Below are 15,170 nucleotides of genomic sequence, written 5' to 3'. Positions count from 1 at the left end.
TTATTAGGAGAAATATAATATTTTAATTTATTACTAATTACAGTAAATGTAAATTATACAAATTATATTATAATTGTGAAAAACTATTTGTTTTTAAATTAGAGAATTAAATTAGTATATTATTAATTAATAATTTATTTTTAATTTTAAAAGTATTATAATTAATAATTTATTTTTTTTCTAGCTATAGTATCTTTTAAGTTGCACGCATGCCATGACCTTGGGAGCTCGGTTCCGTTCAGGTCAGACACTTTGTAATAGTCTTTTCCTAAGACTTCAGAGATCTTATAAGGTCCCTTCTAGTTAGTAGTGAGCTTTCCTTCGCCCGACTTGTTTACTCTGATGTCATTCCTTATCAGGACCAAGTCGTTTGTGGCAAAACTTTTTTGTACGATCTTTTTGTTGTATCTGACTGACATCCTTTGCTTTAACACTGCTTCTCTTATTTGGGCTTGTTCTTAGACTTCTGGGAGGAGTTCGAGTTTATCTTTATGGGCTACAACATTTCTTCTGCCCTCATCATAAAATCTCACTTTTGGACTTTGCTCAGTTACCTCTACTGGGATCATGGCTTCTATTCCATATGTAAGTTGGAAGGATGTTTCTCCAGTCGTGGAATGAGGTGTTGTTCGATAGGCCTATAGGACTTGCGGGAGTTCTTCTGCCCAAGCTCCTTTTTCATCTTGCAGCTTTTTCTTTAACCAAGCTAATATGACTTTATTGGCTGCTTCAGCTTCTACCGACGTGAACTGGTGCTTGATCCTCAAACTTGTTATTCCTGAATGTAGAGTCGGTGAATTATGTACCATTATCTGTGGTAATGGAGTGAGAGACTCCGAACCGAGTAATGATATTATTGTATAGGAATTTCTGACTTCTTTGAGCTGTGATAGTAATTAATAGCTCTGCTCTATCCACTTAGTGAAGTAATCCACTTCCACAATTAGGTATTTAACATGTCTAGGCGCTTGAGGGAACGGTCTGAGTAGGTCCAACCCTTATTTCGCAAAAGGCCATGGAGAGGTTATACAGATGAGCTCTTCGGGTGGAGCGATGTAAAAGTTGGCATGCATTTGGCAAGGTGGACACTTTCTAACAAAGTCAGTAGCATCCTTTTGCAAAGTCGGCTAGAAGAAACCAGCTCGGATTACCTTTCTAGCCAGAGACCATGCCCGAGGTGGTTTCCACAGATGCCATTATGTACTTCTTTCAAGACTTCTTCAGTTCTATCAGTCGGAACACATTTTAGTAAAGGTGCAGATACTCTCCTTCTATAGAGAACATTTTGTACCAAGGTGTAGTTCTGGGCTTTCCTCCAAACCCTCTTGGCTTCCTTTTGCTCCTCGGGAAGGATGTCGAATTTTAGATATTCGATAAAGGGAACCATCCATCCGAGGTTTAAGCCGAAAATGGATAGAACATCCAATTTATTATCTAACTTGATAACGGAGGGTTCTTTGAGGGTTTCTTGTATCAGGCTTCTGTTGTTTCCCCCAGGTTTGGTACTTGCTAATTTAAAAAGGGCATTTGCTTGGCTATTAAGTTTCCGAATTATATGTCGGACTTCAGTGTCTTTAAATTGTTGAATATGTTTAAGCATTTTCTCTAAGTATCTCTTCATATTAGAGTCTTTTACTTAGTATTCTTCATTGTTTTATGAAGTTACTATATAGGAGTCACTGAAGATCACTATTTTGGTCGCTCCTACTTCTTTGGCAAGTTTTAGTCCTGCGATCAGGACTTCATACTCGACCTGATTGTTGGAAGCGGAAAACTCAAATTTCAAGGAAACTTCTATTTGAGTTCCTTCTTTATTGACCAGTATTATGCCGCTCTACTTCTGACCTTATTGGAACCCATCTACATAGAGTTTCCAAGTCGTGGAGGTCTTAATCTGATCGCCTGTATATTTCTGCGAAAAAGTCGGTGAAGCATTGAGCTTTAATGGCTATCTGAGTTTCGTATCTTAGGTTGAACTCGGATAGCTCTATATCCCATTGCACCATCCGACCTGCTATGTCGGTCTTTTGGAGTATCTGCTTCATGGGTTGATTTGTCCAGACTCTTATGTTGTGTGCTTGGATGTAAGGTCAGAGTCTCTTAGATGCCATGATTAAGGCGTATGCAAAATTTTCTATTTTTTGGCACCTTAACTCTGGCCCTTGTAAGACTTTGCTAGTGAAATAAATTGGGTGTTGTCCAACCTCATCCTCCCGTATCAATGCTGATGCTACTGCCTTTTCAGCGACAGCTAGGTACAACACCAACTCTTGTCCCGCTTGTGGCCGGGTAAGGATGGGTGGTTCACTTAAGAATTTCTTAAATTCTTGAAAGGCCTCTTCGCATTCAGAGGTCTATTCAAATCGGCATCCTTTTCTAAGTAGTGAAAAAAGTGGCAAGGATCTCAAGACTGATCCTACCAAAAATCTGGACAAGGCTGCGAGTCGGCCATTCAGTTGTTGGACTTCTTTTAAACAAGTTGGACTCCTCATCTCTAAGATTTCTCTACACTTGTCAAGGTTAGCCTCAATCTCCCTTTGTGTGAGCATAAAACCTAGGAATTTTTCGGCCTCTACTGCGAAGGTGTATTTGATGGTATTTAGCCTCATCCCATGTCTTCTTATGGTGTCGAAGACTTGTGAGAGGTCGGATAGAAGGTTGGCCTCATCCTTGGTTTTTACTAACATGTTATCCACATATACCTTCATTAAGTTTCGGGGGTGAGGTGCAAACATCTTATTCATCAACCTTTGGTATATGGCCCTTATATTTTTTAATCCAAAAGGCATGACCATGTAGTAGTAGTTTGCTCTGGGCGTGATGAACGATGTTTTCTCCTGATCCGACTTATACATCGGGATTTGATTGTATCCCGAGTACGCATCCATGAATGATAGGTACTGGTATCCTGAGGAAGAATCCACCAAAGCATCAATATTGGGTAGGGGATATAGGTCTTTCGGACAAGCTTTGTTGAGGCCGGTGTAGTTGGTGCACGAAATTGAACTCCGCAAGTTTTGCACAGATAAACCGACAAGTGCAACAGGTCGTCCAAGTAATACCTTAGGTGAGTGAGGGTCGAATCCCATGGAGATTGTCGGATTGAGCAAGCAATGGATACCTTGTGGATCTTAGTTAGGCGATTAGAAAAGATCGTTGTTGTGAAAAACGCATAAAAATAGAATAAATAAAGTGTTATTGAATAGGTGTGAAATCAATGATATAAGAATGGTTGCGGTTCAATACTATCCCGTCAAGGACTCGCAAGAACCCATGTAGAATAGGGATGGCGGTCAAGTTACACTCCCAATTCATTAGGATGAAGAACGAAGATACATCTTAGAATGGAATCAAGCATAGATTGAAATAGAACAATGATATTCTTAGTCCATAAGAATAATCAGAGCTCCTAACCTTAACCTAGTAGGTTCAGTTGCTCATACTGTATAATAATGTTTGAAAGTAAAAGTGGGGGAAGAAGATCCTAAACATGGTTGATCTTCTCCTATATATACTAATCTAATAACTAAGAAGTACAAAAATTATGATAGAATAGACTAGAGGTGCGATGAGTACTTGGGCTGAGCTTGGCGTCCACTTGGAGGGATAGGCATTGAACGCCTATAAGGGGAGTGATTAGTGCTGCCTTGTGCTTGTTTTGGCCATTGAACGCCTACTAGGGGGTGGTTGGCATTCAACACTAGCTTTGGGGCTCCTTTAGGGCGTTGAACGCCAGCTAGGGGGTAGCTCCTTGGCATTTAATGCCCAGAATGGGCATACTTCTTTGAAGAAAAGTATAAACCATTATATATTTCTGGAATGCTCTAGAAGTTATCTTTCCAACGCCGTTGAGAACGCATCATTTGGACCTCTGTAGCTCCAGAAATGCTCGTTTGAATGTACGGATGTCAGATCCTGACAGCTTCTGCTACGCTTTCCTTGCCTCTGAATCGGACTTTGCCAAAACTCTTCAATTTTAGCCAGAAAATACCTAAAATCATCATAAAATACACAAACTCAAAGTAGAATCCAAAAATTTGGATTTTGCACTAAAACCTATGAAAATATAATAAAACTTAAACAAAATATGACAAAAACTATATGAAAATGATGCCAAAAAGCGTATAAAATATCCGCTTATTGGTGCACGAAATTGTGATCACACTTTTCACAACTCCGCACAACTAACCATCAAGTGCACTGGGTTGTCCAAGTAATACCTTACGTGAGTAAGGGTCGATCCCACGGAGATTGTCGGCTTGAAGCAAGCTATGGTTATCTTGTAAATCTTAGTCAGGAGATTAATGATAAAAATGATTTTGTTATGAAAAGTAAATAACATGAATTAAAAGGTACTTGTGATTCGGTAATGAGGAACAGGTTGAGGTTCTGGAGATGCTCTGTCGTCTGAATCTCTGCTTTCCTACTGCCTTCTTCTCCAAACACGCATGGCTTCCTTCAATGGCAAGCTGTATGATCTTCTCGGATGAAAAATACCAGGCATGGTCTCTGCACGGCTAATCAACTGTCGAATTTCTTGTCTCGGATGAAAAATACCAGGTATAGCTACTGCATAGCTAATCATCTGTCGGTTCTCACTAGTGTCGGAATAGGATCTCTCTATCCTTTTGCACACTGTCACTGTGCCCAACATTCGTGAGTTTGAAACTCCTCACAGTCATCCCCTCCCAGATCTTACTCGGAACACCACAGACAAGGTTTAGACTTTTCGGATCCCAAGAATGCTGCCAATTGGTTCTAGCCTTTACCACGAAGGTTCTGATCTCACGGACTCGGTCCGTGGATCAGAGACCCAAGAGATACGCACTCAAGCTGTCGCCCAATGACTACATTGAGTTTAGATAGAATGGGAGTGGTTGTCAGGAACGTGTTCATAAATGTGAGAATAATGATGAGTGTCACGGATCATCATCTTCTCCAGATTGAAGTACGAGTGAGTTTCTTAGAATGGAATCAAGCGTGATTGAATAGAAAATAATAGTAATTGCATTAATCCATTGAAATACATCAGAGCTCCTCACCCCCACCTATGGTGTTTAGAGACTCATGCCGTCAAAGATACAATATGGAATGTAAAAATGTCTATGAGTTTCAAAATAAATCTCTAAAAGTAGTTTTTATACTAAACTAGTAACTTAGGTTTACAGAAAATGAGTAACTAAGTGCAGATAGTGCAGAAATCCACTTCTGGGACCCACTTGGTGAGTGTTTGGGCTGAGCTTTCAAGCTTCCACGTGCATATGCCCCACATTGGAGTTAAACGCCACCCTGGGTGCCAAAATGGGCGTTTAATGCCGAAAAGTATGCCAGTTCTGGCGTTTTACGCCAGAAAGTTTATAGCTGGCGTTTAACATCAGTTTGGGCCATCAAATCTCGGGAAAAAGATGGACTACTATATATTGCTGGAAAGCCCAAGATGTCTAATTTTTAACGCATTTGAGAGCGCGCCAATTGGGCTTCTGTAGCTCCAGAAAATCCATTTCGAGTGCAAAAGGGTCAGAATCCATCAGCATTTGCAGTCCTTTCTCAGCTTCTAAATCAGATTTTTGCTCAGGTCCCTTGGTATACAAAATTGTTACTCAGATCTTTGAATTTGTAAAATTATTTGTTCGTTATTTTCCCTGGCAATGGCACCAAAAACGGGTGCACAGAACCATGGTCCAAACATAACTTCACAACTTCGCACAACTAACCAGCAAGTGCACTGGGTCGTCCAAGTAATAAACCTTACGTGAGTAAGGGTCGATCCCACGGAGATTATTGGTATGAAGCAAGCTATAGTCATTTTGTAAATCTCAGTCAGGCGGATATTAAGTGGATATGGAATTTTCGAATATTAATTAATAAAGAAATAAACAGAAAAGATAGAAATACTTATGTAAATCATTGGTGAGAATTTCAAATAAGCGTATAGAGATGCGTTTGTTCCTTTGAACTTCTGCTTTTCCTGCTGTCTTCATCCAATCAATCCTACTCCTTTCCATGGCTGGCTTTATGTAAGGGCATCACCGTTGTCAATGGCTACATCCCATCCTCTCTGTGAAAATGGTCCGATGCGCTGTCACTGCATGGCTAATCATCTGGAGGTTCTCGATCATACTAGAATAGGATTCACCCTCCTTTTGCGTCTGTCACTACGCCCAGCACTCGCGAGTTTGAAGCTCGTCACAGTCATTCAATCCCTGAATCCTACTCGGAATACCACAGACAAGGTTTAGACTTTCCGGATTCTCATGAATGCCGCCATCAATCTAGCTTATACCACGAAGATTCTGATTAAGAGATCCAAGAGATACTCATTCAATCTGAGGTAGAACGGTAGTGGTTGTCAGGCACGGGTTCATGGGGGACTGATGATGATTGTCACGTTCATCACATTCAGGTTGAAGTGCGAATGAATATCTTAGAAGTGGAATAAGTTGAATTGAATAGAAAAACAGTAGTACTTTGCATTAATTCATGAGGAACAGCAGAGCTCCACACCTTAATCTATGGAGTGTAGAAACTCTACCATTGAAAATACATAAGTGATAAAGGTTCAGGCATGGCCGAGAGGCCAGCCCCCAAATGTGATCTCTATGATCCCAAAGATGAACTAAACAATCATAAGATGTCCAAAAGACTAGTAAAAAGTTCTATTTATACTAAACTAGTTACTAGGGTTTACAGAAATAAGTAATTGATGCATAAATCCACTTCCAGGGCCCACTTGGTGTGTGCTTGGGCTGAGCTTTAGCTTTCCACGTGCAGAGGCTTCTTTTGGAGTTGAACGCCAGGTTGTAACGTGTTTCTGGCGTTCAACTCTGGTTTGTGACTTGTTTTTGGCGTTTAACTCCAGACTGCAGCGTAGAACTGGCGTTCAACGCCCTTTTGCATCATCTAAACGCGAGCAAAGTATGGACTATTATATATTGCTGGAAAGCCCTGAATGTCTACTTTCCAACGCAATTAGAAGCGCGCCATTTTGAGTTTTGTAGCTCCAGAAAATCCACTTTGAGTGTAGGGAGGTCAGAATCCAACAACATCAGCAGTCCTTCTTCAACCTCTGAATCTGATTTTTGCTCTAGTCCCTCAATTTCAGCCAGAAAATACCTGAAATTACAGAAAAACACACAAACTCATAGTAAATTCCAGAAATGTGAATTTATCATAAAAACTAATAAAAACATCCCTAAAAGTAACTAGATTCTACTAAAAACATACTAAAAACAATGCCAAAAAGCGTATAAATTATTCGCTCATCACAACACCAAACTTAAATTGTTGCTTGTCCCCAAGCAACTGAAAATCAAATAGGATAAAAAGAAGAGAATATACTATAAATTCCAAACTATCAATGAAACATAGCTCCAATCAGATGAGCGGGACTTGTAGCTTTTTGCCTCTTGAATAGTTTTGGCATCTCACTTTATCCATTGAAGTTCGGAATGATTGGCATCTATAGGAACTCAGAGTTCAGATAGTGTTATTGATTCTCCTAGTTTAGTATGTTGATTCTTGAACACAGCTACTTTATGAGTCTTCGCCGTGGCCCTAAGCACTTTGTTTTCCAGTATTACCACCGGATACATAAATGCCACAGACACATAATTGGGTGAACCTTTTCAGATTGTGACTCAACTTTGCTAAAGTCCCCAATTAGAGGTGTCCAGGGTTCTTAAGCACACTCTTCTTTTGCTTTGGACCTCGACTTTAACTGCTCAGTCTCAAGTTTTCACTTGACACCTTCACGCCACAAGCACATGGTTAGGGACAGCTTGGTTTAGCTGCTTAGGCCAGGATTTTATTCCTTTAGGCCCTCCTATCCACTGATCCTCAAAGCCTTGGATCCTTTTTATTACCCTTGCCTTTTGGTTTTAAGGGCTATTGGGTTTTTGCTCTTGCCTTTTGGTTTTAAGAGCTTTGGCTTTTTCTGCTTGCTTTTTCTCTCTTCTTTTTTTTTTCGCTATATTTTTTTTTTCTGCAAGCTTTGTATTCACTGCTTTTTCTTGCTTCAAGAATCAATTTTATGATTTTTCAGATTATCAAATAACATGTCTCCTTGTCATCATTCTTTCAAGAGCCAACATATTTAACATTCTTAAACAACAACTTCAAAAGACATATGCACTGTTCAAGCATTCATTCAGAAAACAAAAAGTGTTGTCACCACATTAATATAATTAAACTAAGTTCAAGGATAAATTCGAAACTCATGTACTTCTTGTTCTTTTGAATTAAAAACATTTTTCATTTAAGAGAGGTGATGGATTCATAGGACATTCATAACTTTAAGACATAATTACTAAATACTAATGATCATGTAATAAGACACAAAACATAAACACACATATAGCATAAAGAAACGAAAAACAGATAAAAATAAGAACAAGGAATGAGTTCACCTTAGTGATGGTGACGTTTCCTTCTTGAGGAACCAATGATGTCCTTGAGCTCTTCTATGTCTCTTCCTTGTCTTTGTTGCTCCTCCCTCATTGCTCTTTGATCTTCTCTAATTTCATGAAGGATGATGGAGTGCTCTTGATGTTCTACCCTTAGTTGTCCCATGTTGGAACTCAGTTCTCCTAGGGAGGTGTTGATTTGCTCCCAAAAATTCTGTGGAGGAAAGTGCATCCCTTGAGGTATCTCAGGGATTTTATGGTGATGAGCTTCCTTATGCGTTTCTTGGGCTCTATGAGTGGGCTCTCTTGCTTGCTCCATCCTTTTCTTAGTGATGGGCTTTTCTTCCTCAATGGGAATGTCTCCTTCTATGAAAGCTCCAGCTGAGTAACATAGATGGCAAATGAGATGAGGAAAAGCTAGCCTTGCCAAGGGGGAGGGCTTTTCGGCTATTTTTGTAGAGTTCAAGGGAGATGATTTCATGAACTTCTACTTGCTCTCCAATCATGATGCTATGAATCATGATGGCCCGATCCACAGTAACTTCAGATCGGTTGCTAGTGGGGATGATGGAGCGTTGGATGAACTCCAACCACCCTCTAGCTATAGGCTTAAGGTCCAGTCTTCTTAGTTGAACTGGTTTGCCTTTTGAGTCAATCTTCCATTGAGCTCCTTCTACACATATGTCCATGAGGACTTGGTCCAACCTTTGATCAAAGTTGACTCTCCTTGTGTAGGGGCGTGCGTTCTCTTCCATGTTTGGCAAGTTGAACGCCAACCTCACATTTTCCGGACTAAAATCTAAGTATTTCCCCCGAACCATAGTGATATAATTCTTTGGGTTTGGGTTCTTACTTTGATCATGGTTCCTAGTGATCCATGCATTAGTATAGAACTCTTGAACCATTAGGATGCCGACTTGTTGGATGGGGTTTGTTAGAACTTCCCAACCTCTTCTTTGGATTTCATGTCGGATCTCCGGATACTCATTTCTCTTGAGTTTGAAAGGGACCTCGGGGATCACCTTCTTCTTGGCCACAACATCATAGAAGTGGTCTTGATGGGCTTTGGAGATGAATCTTTCCATCTTCCATGACTCGGAGGTGGAAGCTTTTGCCTTCCCTTTCCCTTTTCTAGAGGATTCTCCGGTCTTAGGTGCCATCAATGGTAATGGAAAAACAAAAAAGCTTATGCTTTTACCACACCAAACTTAGAATATTGCTCGCCCTCGAGCAAGAAAAGAAAGAAGAGGAGAAGAAGAAGAAGAAAATATGGAGGAGCAGGGGAGATGTGTATTCGGCCAAGGTGTAGAAGAGGGGGTTATGTTGAAGAAGAATGGAAGGCTTTATATAAGGAAGGGAGGGTGGGTAAAGTTCGGCCATATGGGGTGGGTTTGGGTAGGAAAGTGATTTTGAATTTTGAAGGTAGGTGGAGTTTATGAGGTAGGTTTATGGGAAAGAGTAGATGAACATTGAGAAGAGGGAAGAGTATGAGTGGAGGTAGGTGGGGATCCTGTGGGGTCCACAGATGCTGAGATGATCCTGTGGGGTCCACAGATCCTGAGGTGTCAAGGAATTGCATCCCTGCACCAATTAGGCATGTAAAATGCCTTTGCATGCAATTCTGGCGTTTAAACGCCGAATTGATGCTTGTTCTGGGCATTCAGCGCCCAGATGCAGCATGTTTCTGGCGTTGAACACCAGCCAGATGCTTCTTACTGGCGTTCAGTGCCAGCTTTCCTCACTGTGCATTTCTGGCGTCTGAACGCCAGGATGCTGCTTGTTTTGGGCGTTCAACGCCAGAACCATGCTCTGTTCTGGCGTTGAACGCCAACCAGATGCTTCTTACTGGCGTTTAAACGCCAGTAAGCTCTCCTCCAGGGTGTTCTGTTTTTCAATGCTGTTTTTCATTCTGATTTTTTTTTTGTAGTTTTTGTGACTCCACATGATCATGAACCTAATAAAACATGAAAGAACAATAAAATAAAAAATAAAATTAGATAAATAAAAATTGGGTTGCCTCCCAACAAACGCTTCTTTAATGTCAATAGCTTGACAGTGGGCTCTCATGGAGCCTCACAGATGTTCAGAGCATTGTTGAGACTTCCCAACACCAAACTTAGAGTTTAGTTGTGGCCTCCCAACACCAAACTTAGAGTTTGACTGTGGGGGCTCTTGTTGACTCTGTAGTGAGAGAAGCTTTTCATGCTTTCTCTCCATGGTTGCAGAGAGAGATCCTTGAGTTTTAAACACAAGGTTGTCCTCATTTAGTTGAAGGATCAATTCTCCTCTGTCCACATCAATCACAGCTCTTGCTGTGGCTAGGAAGGGTCTTCCAAGGATGATGGATTCATCCTCATCCTTCCTAGTATCTAGGACTATGAAATCAGTAGGGATGTAAAGGCCTTCAACCTTTACTAATACGTCCTCTACTTGTCCATAAGCCTGTTTTCTTGAATTGTCTGCCATCTCTAATGAGATTCTAACAGCTTGCACCCCAAAGATTCCCAGTTTCTCTATTACAGAGAGGGGCATGAGGTTTATCCCTGAACCAAGGTCACACAGAGCCTTAAAGATCATGGTGCCTATGGTACAAGGTATTAGGAACTTTCCAGGATCCTGTTTCTTCTGAGGCAATCTCAGTTGCTCCAGATCACTCAGTTTATTGGTGAACAAGGGAGATTCATCTTCCCAAGTCTCATTACCAAATAAACTGGCATTCAGCTTCATGATTGCACCAAGGTACTTGGCAACTTGCTCTTCAGTAACATCCTCATTCTCTTCAGAAGAAGAATACTCATCAGAGCTCATGAATGACATAAGGAGGTTCAATAGAATCTCTATGGTTTCTAGTTGAGCCTCAGACTCCTTTGGTTCTTCAAAGGGAAACTAATTGTTGATCACTGGACGTCCCAGGAGGTCTTCCTCCTTGGGATTCACGTCCTCCTCCTCTCTTGTGGGTTCGGCCATGATTGCTATATCAATGGCCTTGCGTTCTCCTTTTGGATTTTCTTCTGTATTGCTTGGGAGAATACTAGGAGGAATTTCAGTGACCCTTTTACTTAGCTGGCCCACTTGTGCCTCCAAATTTCTGATGGAGGACCTTGTTTCATTCATAAAACTCAGAGTGGCCTTAGATAGATTAGAGACTAAGTTTGCTAAATTAGAGGTATTTTGTTCAGAGTTCTCTGTCTTTTGCTGAGTGGATGATGGAAAAGGTTTACTATTGTTAAAACCTGTTCCTTCCACCATTATTAAAGTCTTGTTGAGGCTTTTGTTGATCCTTCCATGAGAAATTTGGATGATTTCTCCATGATGAGTTATAGGTGTTTCCATAAGGTTCACCTAAGTAATTTACCTCTGCTATTGCAGGGTTATCAGGATCATAAGCCTCTTCTTCAGAAGGCGTCTCTTGAGTACTGTTGGATGCAGCTTGCATTCCATTCAGACTTTGAGAAATCATATTGACTTGCTGAGTCAATATTTTGTTTTGATCCAATATGGCATTCAGAGTATCAATTTCAAGAACTCCCTTCTTCTGAGGCGTCCCATTGTTTACAGGATTCCTCTCAGAAGTATACATGAACTGGTTATTAGCAACCATGTCAATGAGTTCCTGAGCTTCTGCAGGTGTTTTCTTTAGGTGAATGGATCCACCTGCAGAGGTGTCCAATGACATCTTAGCTAATTCAGACAGGCCATCATAGAAAATATCCAGAATGGTCCATTCTGAAAGCATGTCAGAAGGACACTTTTTGGTCAGTTGCTTGTATCTCTCTCAAGCTTCATAGAGGGACTCACCTTCTTTCTGTTTGAAGGTTTGAACATCCACTCTAAGCTTTCTAAGCTTTTGAGGAGGAAAGAACTTGGCTAAGAAAGCCGTGACTAGCTTATCCCAAGAGTTCAGGCTATCCTTAGGTTGAGAGTCCAACCAGATTCTAGCTCTGTCTCTTACAGCAAAAGGGAAAAGCATGAGCCTGTAGACTTCAGAATCTACTCCATTAGTCTTTACAGTATCACATATCTACAAGAATTCAGTTAAGAACTGAAAAGGATCTTCAGATGGAAGTCCATGAAACTTGCAGTTTTGTTGCATTAGAGAAACTAGCTGAGGTTTCAGCTCAAAATTGTTTGCTCCAATGGTAGGGATAGAGATGCTTCTTCCATGTAAATTGGAATTTGGTGCAGTAAAGTCACCAAGCATTCTCCTTGCATTATTATTATTTTCGGCTGCCATCTCCTTTTCTTGTTCAAAATTTTCAATAAGGTTGTCTCTGGATTGTTGTAATTTAGCTTCTCTTAGTTTCCTTTTCAGAGTCCTTTCAGGTTCTGGATCAGCTTCAACAAGAATGTTCTTGTCCTTGCTCCTGCTCATATGAAAAAGGAGGGAACAGAAAAAATAATAATAGGGATCCTTTTTACACAGTATAGAGGTTCCCTTATGTGAGTAGAAGAAGAAAAGAATGTAATGTAAAGAAGGGAAGAAGAGAAAATTTGAACACAGATGGAAGAAGGGGTTCGAATTTGGGTGAGAGGAAGTGTTAGTAGATGAATAAATAAATAGAAGGAGATGAGAGAGGGAGAATTTCGAAAATTAATTAAATTAAAAATTAAAATTTAAAGTTAAATTTCGAAAATTAAAGTTGAAATTAAATTAAAATTAAAACAATTAGTTAATTAAAAAGGAATTTTGAAAAAGGAGAGAGGGAATTTTCGAAAATAAGAGAGAGAGGATTAGTTAGGTAGTTTTGAAAAAGATATGATTGAAATTTAAAAAGATATGATTGAAACAAAAAGATAAGATTTGAAAATCAATTTTAAAAAGATAAGAAGATAGGAAGTTAGAAAAGATATTTTAGAATCAAATTTTTTGAAAAAGATAAAATTTTAAAAAGATATGATTAAAAAGATATGATTTTGAAAAAGATAAGATAAAAGATATTTTTGAAAAGATATGGTTGAAATTAGTTTTGAAAAAGAATTGAATTTTAAAATCACAATTAATGACTTGATTCACAAGAAATCACAAGATATGATTCTAGAACTTAAAGTTTGAATCTTTCTTAACAAGCAAGTAACAAATTTGAAATTTTTGAATCAAAACATTAATTTATGATGATATTTTCGAAAATCATGAGGTAAAGATAAGAACAAGATTTTTGAAAAATATTTTTTTAAAATTTTCGAAATTAATTAAGAAAATTGAAAATGATATGATTTTTGAAAACGATTTGAAAAAGATAAGATTTTTAAATTGAAAATTTGATTTGACTCATAAGAAACAATTAAATTTAAAAATTTTTAAAAAAGTCAAATCTAATTTTCGAAAGTTATGAGAGAAAAAAGGAAAGATATTTTTTTTTTGATTTTTAAATTTTAATAATGAAAGCGAAAAACATGAAAAAGACTCAATGCATGAAAATTTTAGATCAAAACAATGAATGCATGCAAGAATGCTATGAATGTTAAGATGAACACCAAGAACACTTTGAAGATCATGATGAACACCAAGAACATATTTTTGAAAATTTTTAAGAAAAGACACACATGCAAGACACCAAACTTAGAAATCTTTCATGTTTAGAATCTAACAAACGAAAAATGCATATGAAAAACAAGAAAAGACACAAAACAAGAAAAACATCAAGATCAATCAAGAAGACTTACCAAGAACAACTTGAAGATCATGAAGAACATTATGAATGCATGAATTTTTCGAAATTTTTATGCAAACTTGAAAACATGCAATTGACACCAAACTTAAAATATGACACAAGACTCAAACAAGAAACACAAAAATATTTTTTTTGATTTTATGATTTTCTAAATTTTTTTTTGGTTTTTCAAAAATTATTTGAAAAAGAAAAATAAGGATTCCAAAATTTTTAATATGAATTCCAGGAATCTTGCATTCTTAGTCTAAAGCTTCAGTCCAGGAATTAGACATGGCTCACTAGCCAGCCAAGCTTTCAATGAAAGCTCCAGTCCAAAACACTAGACATGGCCAATGGCCAGCCAAGCTTCAGCATGTAACATCAGAATATACTGCTCATTACTTATCAAATTAACTTGCCTCTATGCTGATGGTTTGGAAGCCTCAGTCCAAAAGAATTTAGACATGGCTTTACAGCCAGCCAGGCTTCAACATGCTTCATGAAACTCTAGAATTCATTCTTAAAAATTCTGAAGAACATAAAATAATTTAAAATATATTTTTTTTCAAAATTTAAAAGAAAAAAAAAAACAAAAACTTAAAATTAAAATAAAATTACCTAATCTGAGCAACAAGATGAACCGTCAGTTGTTCATACTCAAACAATCCCCGGGAACAGCGCCAAAAACTTGGTATGCGAAATTGTTACTCAGATCTTTGAATTTGTAAAATTATTTGTTCGTTCTTTTCCCTGGCAATGGCACCAAAAATGGGTGCATAGAACCATGGTCCAAACATAACTTCACAACTTCGCACAACTAACCAGCAAGTGCACTGGGTCGTCCAAGTAATAAACCTTACGTGAGTAAGGGTCGATCCCACGGAGATTGTTGGTATGAAGCAAGCTATAGTCATCTTGTAAATCTCAGTCAGGCGGATATTAAGTGGATATGGAATTTTTGAATATTAATTAATAAAGAAATAAACAGAAAAGATAGAAATACTTATGTAAATCATTGGTGAAAATTTCAAATAAGCGTATAGAGATGCGTTTGTTCCTTTGAACTTCTGCTTTTCCTGCTGTCTTCATCCAATCAATCCTACTCCTTTCCATGGAT

The 15,170-nt window shown here is 38.6% G+C and overlaps 1 non-coding gene across 1 annotated transcript; it reads left to right on the top strand.

Annotated features, from left to right (window-relative positions):
• Nucleotides 1-12,132: 12,132 nt before the first annotated feature.
• On the top strand, nt 12,133-12,240 carry LOC148550427 (small nucleolar RNA R71). The gene has a single exon (XR_015893700.1). It is a non-coding gene; the product is annotated as a small nucleolar RNA R71 (small nucleolar RNA).
• The last annotated feature ends 2,930 nt before the right edge of the window (nt 12,241-15,170 follow it).

This window comes from Arachis ipaensis, chromosome B7, assembly GCF_059453495.1.
Source record: "Arachis ipaensis isolate K30076 ecotype BB chromosome B7, ASM5945349v1, whole genome shotgun sequence".
Lineage (NCBI taxonomy): Eukaryota > Viridiplantae > Streptophyta > Magnoliopsida > Fabales > Fabaceae > Arachis > Arachis ipaensis.
Note: the sequence above shows the minus strand (reverse complement) of the source record. Positions and strands in the feature narration are given on the sequence as shown.